The 22659-nt window shown below is 35.2% G+C and overlaps 1 protein-coding gene across 2 annotated transcripts in view; it reads right to left on the bottom strand.

Moving 5' to 3' along the window:
- Positions 1-22659, bottom strand: part of Nep5 (Neprilysin 5) — a 192930-nt gene that overhangs the window by 67163 nt on the left and 103108 nt on the right. The gene's annotated exons all lie outside the window — the stretch shown is intronic.

The following is a 22659-nucleotide window of genomic DNA, read 5'->3' as shown; positions in this document are numbered from 1 at the left end:
TACGGAAAGGACGGTATTTTTTGGTGAAAAATGAGTAAATTAAAAGAAAAGTCTTTCAAATATTCTGTGATATGTGTGTGGAATACATTGCTTAACATTTTGTGGGTATTTGTGCCCTTATCGGTTGTTGAAACTCCATTTTTAAACTTCTTGCGCTATGGATTTTTAAATGACACACCCTCTTTTATAGTTGTTTCCGGTAAATTAAATTAAAAAAGAAAAATTTTGTTTCTTTAAAATACCCTTTCATACGTGTGGAATGCATTACCTAACATTTTGTGGGTATTTGTGCCCTTATCGGATGTTGAGACGCCATTTTTGAACTTCCTGCGCTATGGATTTTTAAATCCATTAATCCCTTTATTGTTGTTTCCGATAACTTCATTTTTTTGCTACATTGCAAGACGGAAATGGATATAATTTCTGAACTATTAAAGATACATGCATGAAATTTAGAACACATATTCTCTAGACTATTAGGAAACTTTTCTCTGTAACAGAATGTTGTTAATTGATTTCATTTTAAAAATTAGTCTGTCTGTTTGCAAAAAAGGAAATCAGAAAAGTGTTATTAAATTTGTTATTGTTTATTTTACAAATTTAGGGACATAATATAGAGTTTGTAGAGCAGGCTTTTGCAAGTACATTGCAAAAAACTGTTTGAATCTATCTTTCAAAATGGCTTAGATATATCGGTTTCAATAAAATCCTACATTCGGTACATTTTTTTTCCAAATCTGGGCCCCAAACATTTTATTTTTCAAAATATCTATATTTGGTTGAGATGGTACAGCCATGAGCTATCTACATACAAAAAATTAATATTTTACATCAAATAGGAAAAAAGTTAAAAAAATACCTTCCTCTCCCCTTAATAAAAATTCTAAACAGAATTTTTCTATGTCAGAATATTTTTTCTATATATTGTATAATGTGAAATTAATAAAGTTATTATCAAGAAATTTTTCATATCGGTACAGTAAAATCCGCTAGTCTTAACTAATTGGGCCCAGGCGTGTTCAGATTATCGAAATTTCGTATTAAATGAGGGACAGGAATGCATCCAGAGTAACCACGCCTTATCTGGCCCCAGATTATTACAATAGCATAGAAAACAAGGATTAATTAACTCATTATTGATAAAGTAAATTGTACTGAATATTGTAATTTTTTTTATCTTCTAAACACTGTAGCATTAAATTGATCGAGTTTCAGTTCAAATACTCTTTTTTCCCCCCTCTCTCTTCTATTTTTCTCTTCGGCCTTTTCTGAATTATCCGGAATTTCGCATTATCGAGATTCGGACTAGCGGCATTATATTTTATTTCATTATCATACTACATTTTTATTTCTGTTGGTTCTAAATGGAACTTAGTTCTACTCGTGAGAAGATCATTAATTTTTCTTCCATTATATAATGTGAAAAAGGAATTACAACTCAATAAAGTAACGTCATAAAATCTTTGGAAAAGCCTTACATAAATTGTGGGTCTTTCCATAAAGAATGTTACATAATCCTGAACACTTTCCTGTCAACTGAGATTTGTGTACTCTCTTCATAAGAAATTGAAAAGATAAAGACATGCTATGCTACATATCAATTTTAGCTTCTGACAGCTAGTTGCTATGGTTATGTTGAACAAACACGATCACACAAGAAATTTAACATTCTATACTGTCTACTCTATATTTTTAGGGCTAATTTTGTAACCCATACCGATAAAGGAATCAGATTTATTTTATTTGTGAACATAAAACTGCTTCTAAAATTGACAATGCCAAATTCAGTGACATAGAATACTGTATGACATCGTAAATAGCTTCTCCTGGTAAATTATTCATAATCCTTTAGTGGATTACAAGTATAGGGTGGGAAAACCATACGGTTCCATTTCTATCCCTTCAAAATTGAATCTTAATATGGCCAAGAAAGTCAGTAAATTTTGCCTGCAGCCCTCTCGCGTAGGGACAGGATTCTTTTACATAAATCTACGACACAGAGTCACGTCTCTTCAGAAGTAAACCATGCTGAGAAGAATTTTTATTCCTCTCAAAAATCCAATGTCCTCGCTCAGATTTCAGCCCGTAAACAGTGATTGGAGCTAGATTACGTATATATATATATATATATATATATATATATATATATTACTCATATACTCGTACACACAGGATGACGATCCAGGTGGAATAGTAAGTATTTTTGGAAGTACGAGTAAAAAGTTTCTTATAAACATGATGTGTCCAATTGCCACTGGGTGTGGAGCTGAAGTTATTTGAATGTTACGCATAACAAGCCTTACAAATATTTGGTAGGACGAAACGACAAATTAGTGTTGACTGCGTGCAAAGGAATAGTACGTATTTCTCTTCTGAGATCGTCTGAAGGTAGACTATTCATAATCGGTGTACAGAAACAGCTGTTTGTAATTCCCTTGGCTGCAAGGAAGGACATATTCTTCCATCATGACGGAGCCCCTGTACATTAAGGGTGCTATTCATAGACATTTCTCAGCACGCTCTACGAGCGTACTAAGCTAGCCCTGGCTATCCACTGGTTACTTGTACAGAATTCAAATCATATATGGCTAACACTGGTTTATGAATACGAAAAACGCTGATCATCCACCGGAAGCCCGCGCTAAAAATGTTTATGAATACGGCCCTTAGACTTTAGGTTACACAGCATCTAAACCTCACATTCCTTTCAATCCTTTCAAGAGTTTCTCAAACATAATCAAATATTGTGCCTAAGAGCGAATTCTGTGGATCCACACTTCAATCTTTAATACTTAATTCTGAAAAAAAAGAAAAAAGAAAAAAGAATCCATGCTATTTTCAGTAGATTTCTTTTTTTTATGAAATGATAATCATTCACTGTCTGGTGCGGTTTCGCTGGTAGTTTCATAGCTCAGTTTCATTTGAAGAGAGAGAGAGAGAGAGAGAGAGAGAGAGAGAGAGAGAGAGCTAAGGATGTGTAATGATATACGAACGTTACTACGAATTGCTACGTGAACGTGTGATCTCCGATCTACAGGAAATAATAAAATTATTTTGAATAAGACTGTTTTTAAAGGTTATTTAATGGAGATGTCTGTTCATTTTATTTCTCCTCCAGATCCTCTCCAAAATGTTCATTTCAAGTTTTACGTACCGCGGTAAATAGTTTTCCTTCAGACTTGTTACGTAGATACAGTTTAATTATAATTATTATTATTATTACCTACTGTACATCTCTCTGGAATTACTTTCACCTCTCACCTTCATCTCCCCAAAGCTGTAAACCCATTACTTATATAAAACTGTAAATACACACGACGAATAGGCTACCAGGAAAATATTACATTAATGTTTTCCACTCTTACAACATCTATTCACGTCACAATTATTATCTTCATAACAAACATGCATTGTGTGGTTCGACATGGTAAATATGACCTACATCTGAAAGGGTGTATAAATTAATTGTAAACTTCATTGGCGTTTATGAAATTGGGTTACTAGTACTTTGCATGGTGCGCAAATAAATATGTAGACGTCCCATCGATTATGTCTTTTTGTGAGCATAGGTTACATTCAAAACAACACGATTCTTTAATGAGAGGGTTATTTTAATTTAACATAGTTATTGTTTTGTAATAGAGAGTTTTCGTACTCTTGCCGTACGCTAAACGTTAACGCTATGTTGACGTCATTGATAGAAGAGACAATCAGAGCCATTCACCTCACGTTATTTCAATAGCGGAACCCGCATCTCTAACCGGATAACATGGATATGAATGAAGTTTACCGTAGGTTTAATGGGGTGTTAAAACATATCTCGTTTGAGATTTACTGCTGTGGATTATATTAATCGACTTAGAACAGCTCAAGATGATTAAATTATTCAGGCCGATGTACAAGAATGCTCAGGAAAGTATTTTTCGTTGTGATTCCTATAGATAAAAAGGTTGATTCGTGAGTACTCCGGCAAGAGAAAACGCTCCTTTGTTTAACTCGCAGTAACTAGGAAACCAGTAAAGATTTTAAGTAGCGACACTTTTAAAAGAAATTTGTATTCTATTTCAACATTTCTCTCGCTTTGACACCCATCTAACGTGAAAAGAAAAAAGTTATCGACTTTTGAAGGTGCAAATGTCTATTTTGAACGGATCATATCGAAAATAGTATCTTCTTTCTTATTAAAAAAAAAAAAAGATTTTCATTTCGAATTTTTTTCTATGCCTTCCTTAGACATTGAGCTATCAATTACAAAAATTACAGCGCGATTGATTTCATCATAGGAACTGCGACATTATAAATGTTATAGGACCTGAAATATCGTATTGATTCTTTCCGAAGATTTACGAACGTTAACATACGTCACCAACTACGTAATTACTGACATCAACATAGCGTTAACTTTTAGCGTACGATGGGGGTGCAAAAACTGTCTATTATGTTTCCGTAATACGAATAAGAGATATTTCAGGAAATCTTGATGGCTTATGCGAATGATTTCTTCAGAGGTAGAGGATACATTTTAAATGTTCAATACATATTAATTTGTCTCTCTTCTGTAGCTCTTTGCTACAGAGCGAGATTCGATTCTCAAAATTAACTTCTGGGGATTATCGTTTCCATACAAAATTGTGAATTTCATTACATCAACACCTTCCCAGTATTTCTCCTTATTTCACATACGTTTCATTTGACAAAAATATAGCAAATAGAGATAACAAGATTAGTTTATGTATGTATTGCCTATCACCACGGCATGGCGCGTCCTCAGGTTGCGGATCGAGAAGACGGCCTCCAGATATGGAGGGTAGCTGTGAATATATTGAATAAGCAGTCGCGGACAGCCGATGAGGGGTGGTCCTCCAGCTTGGGGGTTGGGCGAAGGGCTAACAACCCATCACCGTAAACAACAGCTTGTTACGAATCCTTCAAATAAGCCTCGGAATAGGACTGATTCTCTGGCACGACCACAGCAAAGGAATAAGGTTTTGAGATTTGGCACTTGGAATGTTACAAGTCTATATAGAACAGGAGGGGTACCATTAGCAGCAAAAGAACTAGCTAGATATAGAATAGACTTTGTGGGAGTACAGGAGGTTAGGTTAGATGGGAATGGCATAACACAAATAGGAGATTATTTGTTGTATTATGGGGAAGGAAACGATAATCACCAATTAGGAACAGGATTCTTTATTCATAAAAGAATAAAATCAGCAGTAACAAGGCCGAATTTATCAGTGATAGGTTATCGTATTTAGTACTTAAGGGGAGCAGGTACTGCCTATCTCGACAATGTTAAAACCACAGAATTCAGGTACGCATAGCTCAGGAACTACTTGAGATAGAAAAACAATTTTTTACAACACTTATCAATCTTAAAGTCCTCTATTTTTTAAAACAAAATGTATTATTGTATCTTTAAAATTGTGGTCTCAAAAGATAACATGTGATTAAAATTAAAAAAAAAATAGGTCACAATAAAATTTTTTTTATCAATTATAGGAATTGAATGTACTTAATGAAATTATTCTAATACATAGATAAAGGTTATAAATATAACATGTAAAAATTTCAAATCTCTATGTTCAATTGTTCCAGAGCTACGCATACCTGAACTCTGTGATTTTAACATTCTCGAGATAGGCAGTACCTGCTCCCCTTAAGGGTAGATGGTGCGATATCGTAGTTATAAATGCTCATGCCCCTACATTACCGGTTGTTCTTTATGGTTGTGAAACTTGGACTGTCACTTTGAGAGAGGAACATAGGTTAAGGGTGTTTGAGAATAAGGTGCTTAGGAAAATATTTGGGGCTAAGAGGGATGAAGTTACAGGAGAATGGAGAAAGTTACACAACGCAGAACTGCACGCATTGTATTCTTCACCTGACATAATTAGGAATATTAAATACAGAGATGAGCAGGGCATGTAGCACGTATGGGCGAATGCAGAAATGCATATAGAGTGTTAGTTGGGAGCCCGGAGGGAAAAATACCTTTAGGGACGCCGAGACGTAGATGGGAAAATAATATTAAAATGGATTTGAGGGAGGTGGGATATGATGATAGAGAATAGATTCATCTTGCTCAGGATAGGTACCGATGGCGGGGTTATGTGAGGGCGGCAATGAACCTCCGGGTTCCTTAAAAGCCAGTAAGTAAGTAAGTTATATTTTGACTCGAATAAAACAGCGTTCGCCTGAAAAATCAAATGAAGTCACACTTTCCCAAGAATAGCATTAGTGATTGAAGTAGATAAGTATTTCCATGCGAATTGAGACAAATTCGAAACGAAACTACAAATTTCGATGACTGATAGCTTTAATTCAGTTCTTCTTAGGAGCAATTTCTGAAACAGGGAAAAGTGTCTGCAGATGTATACAATCATGGGACTGCGGATAACTCCTCTACGCTGTTTATATGAGTTTTTAGGCTTTCACGGTGACTATAATTAGAATTAGACTTTTGGGTAATCCACCGTGCCCTGTAAATTGACATTTTCAACGTTTCGGAACTAATATACTAGTGCTATCATCAGGGTAAGACTGTGTTGGGCTCGTTACGGACGAATGAGTCGCAAAAAGAGCACTCATTTTACTTCAGGCCCTGTATTCATTCATTTGGATGTCTGACTGTAAATATACTGTATATATATATATATATATATATATATATATATATATATATATATATATATATATATATATATTTCTGTGTAACTGTTTCGAGACATTAATATCATCAGAATGATAAAAAAAAAATAAATAAATCCTCTCTTACTAATAAAGTTCAGAGTTCACCAGCCTCTGATTGACTGATTTGACTCGGTCCTAACAGCAGATCTGTATGCTTCGTTTGTACTCCCCTTGATGGATGTAAAAATTGTGCTTCGCTTCCGGGAACGATCGATGTCCCTTCAGAGAGAGGCCAAGCTATGCATTAAGATCAACATCTGTTCCATGAAGCCGATGCACTGATGATTATCGGGTTAAACATTTGTAATAGTGTGGGTGTAGGTCTAGGTAAATACCGCTCAACTTTATTACATGCCTGTATCTTCATTGATCCACGGAGAACATAGTAAAACAGTTGACTGCACTAATAACAATTAACGTTGATCTGATCTCGCGTGATTTAGAGCTCTGGGGTAAGTTTTACATGCTATCATGTCGGTGCATTGGCTGGAATGTGATTAAAATCATGTACAGGGTTTTCAATCTCGAGTTTCACCAACGCTTACCGGCCGTTCCCCGGTTGTTATTAGTCATGACGTAGAATACGCGTGTGTTAGCCTTCCGTCTGCCGTAGCTGTATCCACTTCCACCGTGAATTACGTATACAGAGACTTCTCTTCATTCTTTTGGTTAAGCTGTAGCATATAGATTTTAATTGCTGTCACACAGAGCTTAATCTTATCTTAATCTACAACAAACATGTTCAAAATGATGTCCATCTTTTCGCATAAGAGCTTCAACAAAATACTGGAAGTCAGTCCCAGTTCTTCTTGTGTAATGATATGAAGAACATTACGAATATCAGGTAAAGATGTGAATCCAAATTCCAATAACGATTGTTTTGGGGATTTACATATCCTGTCGACCTGGTTGGCGAGTTGGTATAGCACTGGCCTTCTATGCCCAAGGTTGCGGGTTCGATCCCGGGCCAGGTCGATGGCATTTAAGTGTGCTTAAATGCGAGGCTCATGTCAATAGATTTACTGGCATGTAATAGAACTCCTGCGGGACAAATCTCCGGCACATCCGGCGACGCTGATATAACCTCTGCAGTTGCGAGCGTCGTTAAATAAAACATAACATTTTAACATTTTTACATATCCTGACAAAAGCAGCCACACTTCATCGTAGAAGATATTTCTAGGTTCACAGTCACTTCATATGCAGATTACAGAAATCAATATTAAAAACTGAATTTTAGCATTGTTGTCTGGATTATTCAGTATTTGAATCATACTGTAGGAATCTTATAGATCACACTTTCAACAATTTTGTTAATTTGATATATAATTAAGCTAATACGTAAATAATTAAGTTTATATGTAATGAAGTCCATATGTAGCAATTAAGTTTGAAATGTAAATAATTAAGCTGTACGTATCCAAAATTACGGTGACATGAAATTCATTTAGTTTAAATAAGTTGATAGGTGATAAACAGCATTCTGTGGGTTTTAATTTCGATCTGCTTTTTAGGTTGTAATGGCAGGGGTAAGGTATAAATTAGATTTCATTTTAATTAATCGATTTATTTTAAATTCTACATACATACATACATACATACATTTCATACACGGATACATACATACATTACATACACACAGATTTCATTTTAATTAATCGATTTATTTTAAATTCTACATACATACATACATACATTACATACACAGATACATACATTACATACACAGATACATACATACATACATACACACAGATACATACATACATACATTACATACACAGATACATACATACATTACATACACACAGATACATACATACATACATACATTACATACACAGATACATACATACATACATACATACACACAGATACATACATACATACATACAGATACATACTACATACATATGTACATACATACATACACACAGATACATACATACATACACACAGATACATACATACATACATACACACAGATATATACATACATACATACACACAGATACATACATACATACACACAGATACATACATACATACATACATACACACCACACAGATACATACATACATACATACACACAGATACATACATACATACATACATACATACATACATACATACATACATACATACATACATACATACATACATACATACATACATTCTTCCATTTTGCATATTCGCATGTTATTTTTCTTAAACTTGACGATATGCAGACAGAACATAAACATCTCTCTCGTTGTTTGGAATTAGTATGCAGAATTTTACTGTGTTCTGCAAACCCAGCAAATCCCTTTAATTTAGAAATCTCACTTTACTTTTAATTTATATTTCTTTAGCCAATAAATAATAATAATAATAATAATAATAATAATAATAATAATAATACAAATTGTTGCATACATCTTAAATCTGATTAGTGAACTGTGTTACTAGTCAGCAATGTATGCAACGAAAGCGGAAAAGAACTGGTTACTAAATACTTAATTATCTCCTGGCTTAGTTGCCTCATGAGTGGTGTCTTATTGATTCGGGATACTGACTAAACATACATTATTATTATTATTATTATTATTATTATTATTATTATTATTATTATTATTATTATCATGGCCACCGGCGGAGCTCAGTCGGCTGAGGCGCTTGCCTGCCGATCCGGAGTTGCGCTTTGGCGTTGGATTGATTCTCGCTTGTTGGGTTTTTGCAATGTTTTTCCGAACCGTCAGGTAATCTATGGCAAATCCTCCGCCTCATCTCGCCAAATACCATCTCACTATCACCAATTCCATTGACGCTAAATGATCGAGTAGATGATACAGTGTCGTTAAATAACCAACTAAAAAATCTTCGTAATCTTCATCATAATTACTGTTTGCTGTTAAAGAACGTAATGGTTTTTCTGGATAGTTATTTCTCAAGTGTCACTGATCCTTTCATGGAAGAGTTTGTCGTGTTTGCTAATTTGTATCTCCCTACGTCACAACATGATGGCAGGTGGCATAACAAGAGGAACAAGGCAGGCGCTCGCTAAGTGACGAGTGTCTTGTTTGCATGACGGCACATAGCAACCGCACAATATTATTCTGGTCGCTATGGAAAGCTCATTGATTCCTATCTGTCTCTTGCCCCTAGCAGCCCGACCATAATAGAACCTTTAAAGGTATTTACTTTACAATTGTTAAGCCTCGTTCGCGCTTTTCAAGTAACTTGAATTCAAGTCACGTGATTTGAAGCAACCTGAATTCAAGTCGCAGTTCAGACATATTCAAGTTATTTTGTTTTCGAATAGGATAAAATGTTGTGCAATTAGGAATTCCTGTTATTATTAGTAAATAAATAAATAAATAATAGTAATAGTAATAATAATAATAATAATAATAATAATAATATTATTATTATTATTATTATTATTATTATTATTATTATTATTATTATTACAGTCCCGCGCCATGGCGTTGTGGTCTATGGCATCCTGCCTAGGACTCGCGTTACGGAATGCGCGCTGTTTCGAGTCCTCATGGAGGAATAAATTTTCTCATGAAATTTCGGCCAGTGTACGGAACCGGTGCTCACCCAGCATCATGATGCACTTGGGGAGCTACGCTAGGTAGCGAAATTCGGTTTCGCAAACCAGCAATAGCGGCTGGGGGGATCATTGTGCTAACCACACGATACCTCCATACTGGTTGGATGATCGTCTACCTCTGCTTCTACATGTGGACGTGAGGCCAGCATCCGGCTAGTCGGTCTTGGCCCTTCATGGGCTATAGCGCCGTGGATTTGGATTGGATTACTATTATTATTATTATTATTATTATTATTATTATTATTACTATTCTGTCCCGCGTCGTGGTCTATGGCATCCTGCCTAGGACTCGCGTTACGGAATGCGCACTGGTTCGAGTCCTCATGGGGGAAGAAATTTTCTCATGAAATTTCGGCCAGTGTATGGGACCGGTGCCCACCCAGCATCGTGATGCACTATGATAGATAGCGAAAATCCGGTTTCACAAACCAGCTATAACGGCTGGGGGGATCATTGTGCTAACCACACGATACCTCCATTCTGGTTGGATGATCGTCTACCTCTGCTTCTACATGTGGACGTGAGGCTAGCATCCGGCTAGTCGGTCTTGGCCCTTCATGGGCTATAGCGTCATGGATTTGGATTGGATTATTATTATTATTATTATTATTATTATTATTATTACTATTCTGTCCCGCGTCGTGGTCTAAGGCATCCTGCCTAGGACTCGCGTTACGGAATGCGCACTGGTTCGAGTCCTCATGGGGGAAGAAATTTTCTCATGAAATTTCGGCCAGTGTATGGGACCGGTGCCCACCCAGCATCGTGATGCACTATGATAGATAGCGAAAATCCGGTTTCACAAACCAGCTATAACGGCTGGGGGGATCATTGTGCTACCCACACGATACCTCCATACTGGTTGGATGATCGTTCACCTTTGCTTCGACATGTGGACGTGAGGCAAGCAGCCGGCTAGTCGGATTTGGCCCTTCATGGGCTATAGCACCATGGATTTGGATTATTATTATTATTATTATTATTATTATTATTATTATTATCATTATTATTATTATTATCATCATCATCATCATTATCATCTCAGCGATAACCTATTATTAAATACTCGCTGTTGGTTAAAACATTAATGTTAGTAATAAGAAATACAAAGGTAACTCCTTTACATTTACACGCCATTAAGAGGAAAGCTCCATATTTTCATGATCACGGCAATAGAATAATTTGGTGTGGTCTCACCACGCTCGACCACTTTTTATCCCAGGTAAAAACCCGGTACTCAGTTAGACAGGAGTTTGAGTGGATCCTGGGAACGTTTCGAAAGTTTCGGTAAAGAGAAAAATCCCGTTACCATCCGGGTTTTGACACGGAACCTTCTAGTGCATAGCCAATTGCTTTCTGAACTGAAGTACCTGGGCGGTCAATACTAAATAAATAAATAATTAATGTACAATCCAGAGCTGTGCCTCGCTTTTCTTCAGTTGCGGGTCTATGAACTGCTAAACCGTAATAAAATAATTATCAAAGAACAATTCATGTCATAAAATTAATTTTTTTATCTTCTTTAACTTTAGAGCTAATGCGTGACTAATGTACAGCTCGTAATGACTTATCTTCCTACATTTAAGCATTTTCACTTTTAATTTTATTTAACCCTATAAAACGCAGACATGACCAACCAAGGTTTGCGCAACAGATAAGGCGTAATTTAGAAGAGTATGATAGCGTAATAATCCTCGACTGTAGCTTAATCAGCTAGAAATTCTGTAAATAAATTCATTTCAACAAGTTTTACTGCACAATCAAGCGAAGAACCAGTGCATGATCGATCTGCTTACAAGTTTAACCGCCAACATGCCGAAAAAAAAAGTAGCAGAAAAGATTTAGTGAAAAAAAATGCGTTTCTGAAGACAAGTGTTTTTCTACTTCTGTGCAATATGGGTTCTTAACATTTACTACTTTAAATTATTTTCATTTATATCGTATTATTAAACCTCTAAGGCTTGGGTGTCCAAACGCCTGTAGACCCAGGAGATATTCCACGTCAAGCATGCTCTGCTAAGGTCAATAACTTTCCGTATAAAATAGGAAAAACGATCTTAAAGAATATGCGCTGTGGGTTGCTTACGGCAAGGGTTACCTCGTACGAGTTACAATTGGATATCTATGCTCTAAAGCAGGCATGTCAATTGATGCACACAGGAGCAAGCGCGCGCTTTAGAGCCCCCTGAGAGCCTGAGCGCTTTACAGCGGAAAGGAAAGAGACAGACGAAAGAGATGGTACATGCCGCTTGGTCGAGCTATATTCAGGGATGGCCAGCACTGATTCAATAGATAAAGGGAAGAGAACTTATTAAAACTGTATCCATGTTAATTTTTTGATTTTCCTGAGAAGTATAAGTGCATTATAAGAATGTTTTAATTTTAATGCTCATTTTTCACAAGTTTGATTTTTTTATTCAAAAGAAATATTTCTCAACTTTTCGTATAGAAAAGTGAAATTTTCAGGTATAGGCCTATTTATTTAGTAGTTTTTCACAATGTTGTCGTAAATCTAATATACCGTATATACGTATTACTGAAGATAGTGTAATGAAAATTTTGAAAATATTCGCATGGAAATTGTTTGTAAGGAAATGAATTAACAAAGCAACTACCGTTACATCATAAGCAAAATATACGTCCCCATGTTTGTAAAAATGTCAGCTCTATAGCTTCAGCAGATTTCGAGAAAATAATTTAATATTCTTATGATAGGAAGTTGCTCACAAATATCACCTTAAAAGCATAATGCGATAAGAGCTTTGTTATGTAATATTAGTTACACTTAAAACAGATACAGTACCTAGGTAACTTTGCTTTGTACTGTAATATAAATTGTTTTGATTAGTTTATTGATTATTTTTGTAAGGCTAAAGATACCATCAATATAAATTCCAACTTATCATGTCATACTCAATCTCTTTCTTTGGAATATCACTTTCTTTATGAATGATGTGTTTCATCTACTTAATACAGTATAATATTATACTACTATGGAATTTAAGTGAATATTCCTTCTTAACTCTCTATTATGTTATTAAGATTTAAAACACAAGTGCAATATTAAGAAATCAGTGTTAGTACTTTTGTTTTACATACAATATAGATAATATTAAACAGAAAGAAGCCATATAAAAATAACGACATAAAATTTCACGTTCCGTTTGAAGTTTGTGCACACTGTTTTCTTAATCCAACAGGTTGCTTATTTATATACACAACCCTTCCTCTTTCCATACTTAGCGCTTACTGCCGGCGCACAACGTCAAGGTCAGAAAAATGCGCTTGCTTTGACATCACTGCTTTAAAGTGTATTTTTTTACAGTATTTATTTCAATTTTTAGCATATATTTCAATAGTTTTTACTGCATAGTTGCATGTATATTGTCAGGTTTTTTAGTGCATAAAGTTCCGTGGTCTCTTAATTACAATAGTAATACAAGCGTACCACCAAATAATGTCCTTGAAAAGCTTGGCATTGAATATCTCTAACTTCAGAGATAAACTTCGGCTAACCCTACTGTAAACATCCACAAATAATGGAATGTTTAATAATAATAATATGGCGATAATAGTTGACGACCGTCTAGTGATACAAGGCAGAATAAACGTCCCATTTATTATGTTGTATTTACTCAACTGTCCGATACATAAAGAAACAATTATATAGAGTGTTAAAAAAGTATCCAATTTTTAGAAGGTGATAATATGCATCAAAACAAGAAAAAGTCTAATAAACATGGGTCCAACAACACATACTTTCTGAAACCTGAACACTTGTTCATAGGAGGAGGTGCTCAATGTAACGTTCATTTATGGCAATGCATTTTTCTGCCCTAAAGCAGCAGGCCTGAAAATGAACATGCTAAAAACGCAGGTAATGTCAAACGGACCAACAATCCCAGTATCAGTGGATGGACAACCACTTCAATACGTGGATGAATACACTTATCTGGGACAACTAATCTCTTTCAAGGACAGAACAGAAAAAGAAATAAATGGAAGGATCTCCCTGTCCTGGAAGGCATTTTGAGCCCTTAAATTCATTCTGCTTCACAAAACCTTAAGCATAAAAACTAAAATATAGGCACTGGAGACCTGTGTTTATCCTGTACTACTTTATGGGTGCCAAACAGGGAAACACAGGACCAAACTACAAACGTGTCAAAGGAAAATGATACGCGAAATTATGGGCGTATCACTGAAGGAGAAAATCCCAAATGCGACACTGTACCAACTGGCAGATACACAAGACATCACACATGCAGCCATTACATCCAAATGGAAATGGGGTGGGCACGTGGCCAGGCTACCAGGCGACAGATGGGCATACCGAGCTACCATGTGGGATCCCCGCATAGGAAGGAGACTTCAAGGCAGACCTCGGCGCAGATGGGCAAACTTCTTCAAAGAACAGGCAGGTCAACAATGGTCCAGAGAGGCAAGAGACAGAAGAAAGTGGAAACTACTCGAGAGACATTTGTGCATAGACAGGAAGTTGTGAAAGGCAGTGAGAGAATCATTGTTAAAGAAATTCAAGTTCTTAGACTTAAATATCACGTCTAACGTGAACTAGCTCATCACGTTAGACAAATACAGCCTTCCCTTATTTAAGGAGGCCTTTGCCCTTTATGGGACACAATATGCTATCTTTATCTTTATTATCTTTATTTTTCTGCCCTACAATACAGCAGGCTACCAGATACCCATACCGTAGTTGACACCCCTGGCATGGAATATGTACTGATACGTCATAAGCAGGGAAAGGATTTATATGTAAATACATATTTACTTATAAAGCTAATATAATTTATATTTTGCATTATCTTTATGTTTCACAATGTGTAGGGTTGAAAAATCCTACTTTTATTTTCCATATTTTTCCATATTTTAGAGTTTAGTACATATTTTCGTTAATTTCCATATATTTTCCATATTTCATATAAAACAGTCCATATTATATTAGGTTTAACAATAAAACAAAACAAAATTCCATTAACTTTTAAAAATACATTTCAACAATAGAGATTTAAACACATGTTCAGTAATCCCTTTAACATCAGAGTTATTTGAAAATTAGCAGTCCTATCAACAATGGGAAAGTAAGTTACAAAACTGTATTAATTTAATTTAAAATTTTTAACAGACTTCAGTTGTGCAGCTCAACAGTTAAATGCCAGTCAGAGTACACATAGGTTCAGTTTTGTAAATCATACTATAAAGACGGTAAATATGCCAAAAGTACGTCATTCAGTCAATTTAAAATCAAAACTAACAAGTTACATTTCAGAATTTAAAGAAGATGGTTTATCAACTGACAATAAAATATTATTTTGTAATTTGTGTCAGTGTGCAGTATCATCTACACAAAAGTTCCTGGTGCAACAACACATTACAACTAGTAAACATCAGGCCAACAAACAACTAAATTCCAAGCAGAGACAATTGTTTTTAACACAACCAACAACATCGAATGTAAGATCTGAGTTTAACATCGACCTGTGCCGTTCTCTCATCTCTGCTGATATTCCTCTCTACAAACTAAAGAATAAGGTCTTCAGGGAATTCCTTGAAAAATATACTCAACATACAATCCCGGATGAGTCAACACTTAGGAAGACGTATGCTCCATCCATCTACGATGAGACAATACAGAAGATAAGAGATGAAATTAAAGATAGTTCAATTTGGGTTTCCATTGATGAGACTCCCGACAAAGAAGGTAGACTTGTTGGTAATGTAGTTATCGGTTTGTTAAGTGAACAATATTCTGAACGAATTCTTTTACATTGTGATGTTCTAGAAAAGTGCAATAACAAAACTATAGTTAAACTGTTCAACGAAGCTATGGGTATCCTGTGGCCAAAGGGTATTATGTACGATAATGTGTTATTCTTTATTAGCGATGCTGCCCCTTATATGGTCAAAGCTGGACAAGCATTATCTGTTGTATATCCTAAATTGACTCATTTTACTTGTGTGGCGCATGCATTTCATCGTGTGGCAGAAGTGGTCAGAGACAATTTCCCTAAAGTAGATTTGTTGATTTCATCAGTGAAAAAAGTATTTCTCAAAGCTCCCAGTAGAGTTAACGTGTTGAAAGAAATGTACCCTGAAATTCCATTGCCACCAAAGCCAATTTTAACTAGATGGGGTACATGGCTAGAAGCAGTTGAATATTATGCCGAACATATAGACTCTATTAACAATGTTCTCCTTGCATTGGACTCTGAAGATGCAGTCTCAATTGATACTGCGAAAACAGTTACCTGTGACATAAGTGTGAAGAATGACTTAGCTCACATTCAGCATACATTTTCATGCATCATAAAAACGCTCAAAAGTCTCCAAAATAGGCACCTTTCACTATCTGAAAGTTTTGAAATTATAAATAGTACTGTGGAACAACTGAATCGTGGTAGAGGTAAAGTTGCAGATGCAGTAAGAGCTAAGGTGGACACTGTACTTTCAAAAAACCCTGGATATGAAGAACTACAAAAGGTTGTTGCTGTGATGAGTGGTGAATCAACAGTGAAGATTAACTTGGACTTATCCCCAGCAGACATTGTGAAATTGAATTATGTACCAGTTACTTCTTGTGACGTCGAACGCTCTTTTAGTCAGTATAAATCTATCCTCAGAGACAATAGAAGAAGATTCACTTTTCAGCACTTGAAAGAAATGTTTGTAACCTATTGTTATGGTAACAGACAATAAAAATTGTGTTTTGTTGAAACTACATTGGAAGATAAGGTACGTCCATTATATTTTTTGTTTAGTTTGATTAAAATGTACCAATATTTAACGTACATAGTCATTTTTTTATAATTTTAAGTCCATATTTAATTCCATATTTTGGTAAAAATCCATATTTAATTCCATATTTTGGTAAAAATAACTACATATATATTTACATATTTCATATATTTTTAGTCCATATAAATCCGTTCCCTGGTCATAAGGAATACTGAAAAGAAAAGTTTGGTTGCGAATATGAGCGGAGTTCAGCAGAGATGGTGTTGTGAATTTTCGTAATCAGCATGTGTTGGCTGATGAAAATCCCCATGCAGTTAAAGAAACAAGGCATCAGCACCGATTCTCAATCAACGTATGGGCAGGCATTCTTGGCGATAGATTAATAGAGCCATACGTGCTTCCACAGAGATTAACTGGGACTCGTTATCAGGACTTTCTTATTAATGTATTGCCTATCTTGCTGGAGTATGTGCCATGTCCACAAAGACTACAGATGTGGTTCATGCATAATAGCACACCAGCACATTTTTTCCGCAATGAGCGTGAACACCTGACGCTGACATTTCAGGACCGCTGGATTGATTAGGGAGGCCCCACACCTTGGCCTGCTCGTGCCTCAAATCTATATCCCCTAGAATTTTGGTTATCAAGAACAACCAGATCAATTTCAAAGAGTGCGTGATTCCTTACGCCGAAGGGCAGAGGAATGCATTGCCATAAATGGACGTCACATTGAGCACCTCCTATGAACAAGTGTTCAGATCTCAGAAAGTATGTGTTGTAGGACCCATGTTTATCAGACTTTTTTCTTGTTTTGATGCATTCTAGGACCTCCTAAAATATTGGATACTTTTTTCTTAACACCCTGTTCAATTTATTCTACGATTCGGCTACATATGGTAGCTGTATTGATACTGAAGTGCAGTTCAAATAAAACTGGCAATAAAGTATAGTCTTCACGAATTAAATGCTCCTATAATTAATTTCCTGAAAGTGTTTGCAAAGATATTTCATTGTAACTCCATTTGCTCAATATTTGCACGTCATTGCAAGAGATATGATAAGACTTGGAGATAGAATCGTGCTACTTGTACTACCTTGGCTCTTTGTTAGTCGACATGTTGTGGCTGGATGGCAGTTATATGAGCCCATAAAGTTCATAGAGTGGGTGGAGGTCAAAACTCTTCAAGAATGATTCACACGACAGAAGTGGTTCGTGTGATACTGGCACTTCTGCTGATAGATGGATGATCAATTTGAATTAGAGGCGAAGATAATAACTCAATCATAAAGCTGAGTATGTTAACAGTAGCCTATGTCTCTTTCCTTTTGTATTTAAATGGCCGAATATTTACACTGGCGACGTACTGGAGATATCTCCTTTTTCTACGTGTCTGTCTTTATTTTACTTACAAAAACATTGAATAATATTAATTGAAGTTAGAAACATTAGAATTTTTTTTTACATTACGATAGTACGACTATGACTGTGGGCCGACTACTCGTTCTTTCTTACCTCCCCCCGCGGTAACGAATGAATCACCAAGAGTTCAGCGCTGGCTAAAATAATGCAACTATTACAGTTTTTTTTTTTTTTAGAGATTTCCAGTACATGAATATCAACATTGAGACAATTGAAAGGAATAGAAACTACTGTATCTAAGGTCAATAATATGAAGCGCTTGTCTGCCGATCCGGGGTTGCGCTAGGGCGGGGATTCGATTCCTCCTTGGGCTGATTACTGGTCGGGTTCTTTCCGAGGCTTTCCTAAACCGTAAGGCGAATATCAGGTAATCCGTTACGAATCCTCGGCTTCATTTCGCCAAATACCATCTCGTTATGACTAATCCCATCGACGCTAAATAACCTCGTAGTTGATACTGCGTCGTTAAATAATGAAGCAAAAAAACAGATCAAATATTTTTTGTTTTATTTTTAATTCTAAACGAATCGAATTTTAATGATGGAGGATGGGTGGAGCGGAGAAAAATTCTCTCCGGCACCAGATTTGAACCTGAGTTTTCAGCTCTACGTGCTGATGCTCTATCCACTAAGCCACACCGTATTCCAATTCCGGTGCCGGATTGAATCCTCTCAGTTTAAGCTCCACCTCTTAGTTTCCCTTTAGTGGCCAACCCTCATGCACTGTGTCACAATGTCCAACACACTAATGTGCAGAGGTGCACTCATTACGAGTGATTAAGTGGCCGAGATCCGACGGAATAAGCGCCGTCTTAAATCACTAAGTGATTATATATACGCATATCATATTATAGCGATGTACCGAAGTACATATGATATTTGCATGCAGGAATTCTGTGTTATCATATGACGAAGGATCGGCGGAGCGGAGAAAAATTCTCTCCGGCACCGGAATTCGAACCCGGGTTGTCAGCTCTACGTGCTGACACCGAATTCCAATTCCGATGCCGGATTGAATCCTTCATCATACTATAACGCAGAATTTCTGCACGGAAATATCATATTACTTCGGTACATCATAGTAATATGAATCGTATTGTACCTAAGTAGTTCAGTTTACTTTTTGATAACGCAATTTGAAATGTAAAGTATGTTTTAAGAATTAATTCATAGAGAATGCTAAATAGGCTGTATGTTCATTTATAAGCCTGCAGGAAGAACAAATTATGACTCCAGCAAAATGATGGAATGATAGCTTTAAAAGCATTTGAACTAAAGCTGATCAAAATAGGTTAAAGTTCTGATCTAACCCTTATTATTAAATCATGGCAATTTTCCTCTTGTTCTTCATTACCACCCTTATTACGAGTCGCAGTATACCAGTAGTTCCCACCATTCCTTGCACAATGGTGTCTTCATAAAGTTCACTCTCAAAGACGGTGATGAAATATTAATACGGTGACGTCGGCTGGACAATAGGAGCCAAAATCACTTTGCAGTGCTATTGTTGTGCAGGTGGATACCTGTTGCGCACCTGGCAAGATACAAGTGATTGCTGCAGTGTGTTCCTTAACTAGTTTCCGCTTTCAATTTGTCTCATCTGTACAGTTCTCTTCTTTAATACCTAATCATTCACTTTAATACGCTGATACGTTTTCAGCTACTGGATTTAAAGTTAAGCATATTTATCTGTTGTACTGAGGATCACGTAAGAGTAATTCCTAAAAGACTAATTTGGCCGTCTCTTCAGTGTTGGCAACTAATACTAGATATCACCAAAGAGGGTAAAGTCACATAATTCCATGTACTATAATAATAATAATAATAATAATAATAATAATAATAATAATAGTAATAATATAGTATTAACAATAACGATGTCTTGATTATTTACCACATCTCATCTTTATGTTGGGGAGGTGTTTTCTAAAAGGTTCAATAATTTGTGAAAGAGTACATTTTTCTTCTGGATCTCTCGCACATTATGTTAGTAGTTAGTAGATTGGTATATGATCTAATATTAAAATGTATTTTGTCTGACAACATGAAATTCGTTGCTTTGATTAAACAGTTTACGAATCACGAGACCTAACCTAAAAATGTGCTTTGTTTGATCACGTGAGATGATGAGTATGAATTCAGAAAATGAATGCCACTTTGAAATGTATGCTTTAGAATATTTACTCAATTATTGTATTAAAAGTCTAAACACGAAATAAATTAATTAAAATGTGAAATAGTATTTCTATCGATTACTCAAGGCCATATACGAAATGAAATATGTTATGTTTATTTACACTTAACCTACCTGACTCTAATCTTGAACTTGTAACCCCAACATAAAGCAACACATACAATAACTATTATGTATTACTATTAAGACTGATATTAATTAATAGTATCTTCATATTTCACTAGTTTCCAGTAATGGACTCAGAAATCTAGAACAAATTGAATATTCAGAATTTAAACTACTGACAACTTGTGTCACTGCTGCCAACATAACAGTTATAAAATCACTACCAGTTGTAGTATTTCTCAGTAGCGAAATTCGAAACGAAGTTGGCAAAAGAAAATTCAACCTGCAAACTAGAAAATCACCATAATCCACTAGCATATGTAGTAATGAGGGAAAAATGGTTAGGTTTTACCCTTAGGGTATTAAGTAAGCTGACCCGGACTATAATATTTTCGTGATTTATTTACTTATGTTTAAGTGATTATTTAACGGCGCTGTATCAACTACTAGGTCATCTGACGCCGAAACTATTTGTTTATAAACTGTATTGGATTTTTTAATGTTTCCCAAGTTCATAAATTTATTAATTGTTTCTTATTGTTCTATTTATTATTTATATATTTATTTGTTTATGTATTTTCCTATGCACTTATTTATTTATTCATTCGTTTCGTTATTTATTTACTTATCTTATTATTTTGTTATTTATTTATTTATTTGTCGTCTCTGTTAACTCAAAGGAAATGTATTTGAACTCGATGAAATAGAGAAGAAATTAAAATTAATTGTTCAATTGCTCTCGCACTTTTGAAGAGTGTTCAGCATCGATGAGAGTAGTAATACAGTGGAAGATGCCTATAAATCTTTATGCAAATTATAATGACAATAAATTTGTTCCTGGAATTTATATAGAGAAACGGAAATATAAACGAATCAATATTTTTATCTATAAGTTAAACCAATATTCTCTCATGGAAGGGACAATTAACTTATAACAAAACTAGTTAGCTTGTCTCAACATAGTATGACAGAAATATATTTGAAGCAAGAATTTAAGTTATAAATACTGATAGGACGCATAAGTACCTATACTTCGTTCCATAATGTCTGACAGGAGATGTAAACATTGAAGGTAAAGGAGGAGAGAAGTATAGGCCTAATTGCTATTGGGCCAATTGCAGAGGTCTCATTTCACGGTTGACTTAAAGTTGGGCGGTCTGAAATGTTCTGCCATTGGTCGAATAGCAATAATTATACTTCTCTCCTTCTCTGCTCGCAATATTTACTTTTCCTGTCAAACATTATGGAACAAAGTATAGACAGAATACTCGACTCAACTGACATGAAAGTCCGTGGGAAAACAACAGGAATGACACGAATAGACGGAAGTGATTAATGGCAATGATAGAAAGGAAGGTAATTTCAACCCATAAAAACATGCAGGACAGAAAGACGTAATCGTATTAAAATGTATAATAAGATGCAAAAATCGTACGAGTTGTCCAATATAGATTTTCTATTGCGAAGTGAAGTCATGGCAATCAGAGAAAAAGTGTAAATAATATTTTTTTGTTTAAAATAAATTCAAGACATAAAAGAGAAGAAGGAACAGGTTACACTTTGTACGTTTAGACAGTTTTCGTGTCTATAAATATTATGTACACTATAGGACTTTAATTTAATTTGTATTATTTTCATCAGTGTTTGTATTTCTTTTTTGTATTTATATGTGCTATATGGTAGGTTGGAAGAGAAGGCCTTATGGCCTTAATCCTGTCAGATTAAATAAATAAATAAATAAATAAGTAAAGAAGTAAATAAGTAAATGAATAAGTAAATAAGTAAATAAATAAGGACATAAATAAGTAAATAAGCAAGTAAATAAGTAAATGAGTAAATAAATAAATAAATAAGTAAATAAGTAAGTAAATAAATAAATAATTAAATAAG

Source organism: Periplaneta americana, chromosome 11, assembly GCF_040183065.1.
Source record: "Periplaneta americana isolate PAMFEO1 chromosome 11, P.americana_PAMFEO1_priV1, whole genome shotgun sequence".
Lineage (NCBI taxonomy): Eukaryota > Metazoa > Arthropoda > Insecta > Blattodea > Blattidae > Periplaneta > Periplaneta americana.
This window is presented reverse-complemented; position numbering and strand designations above follow the sequence as displayed.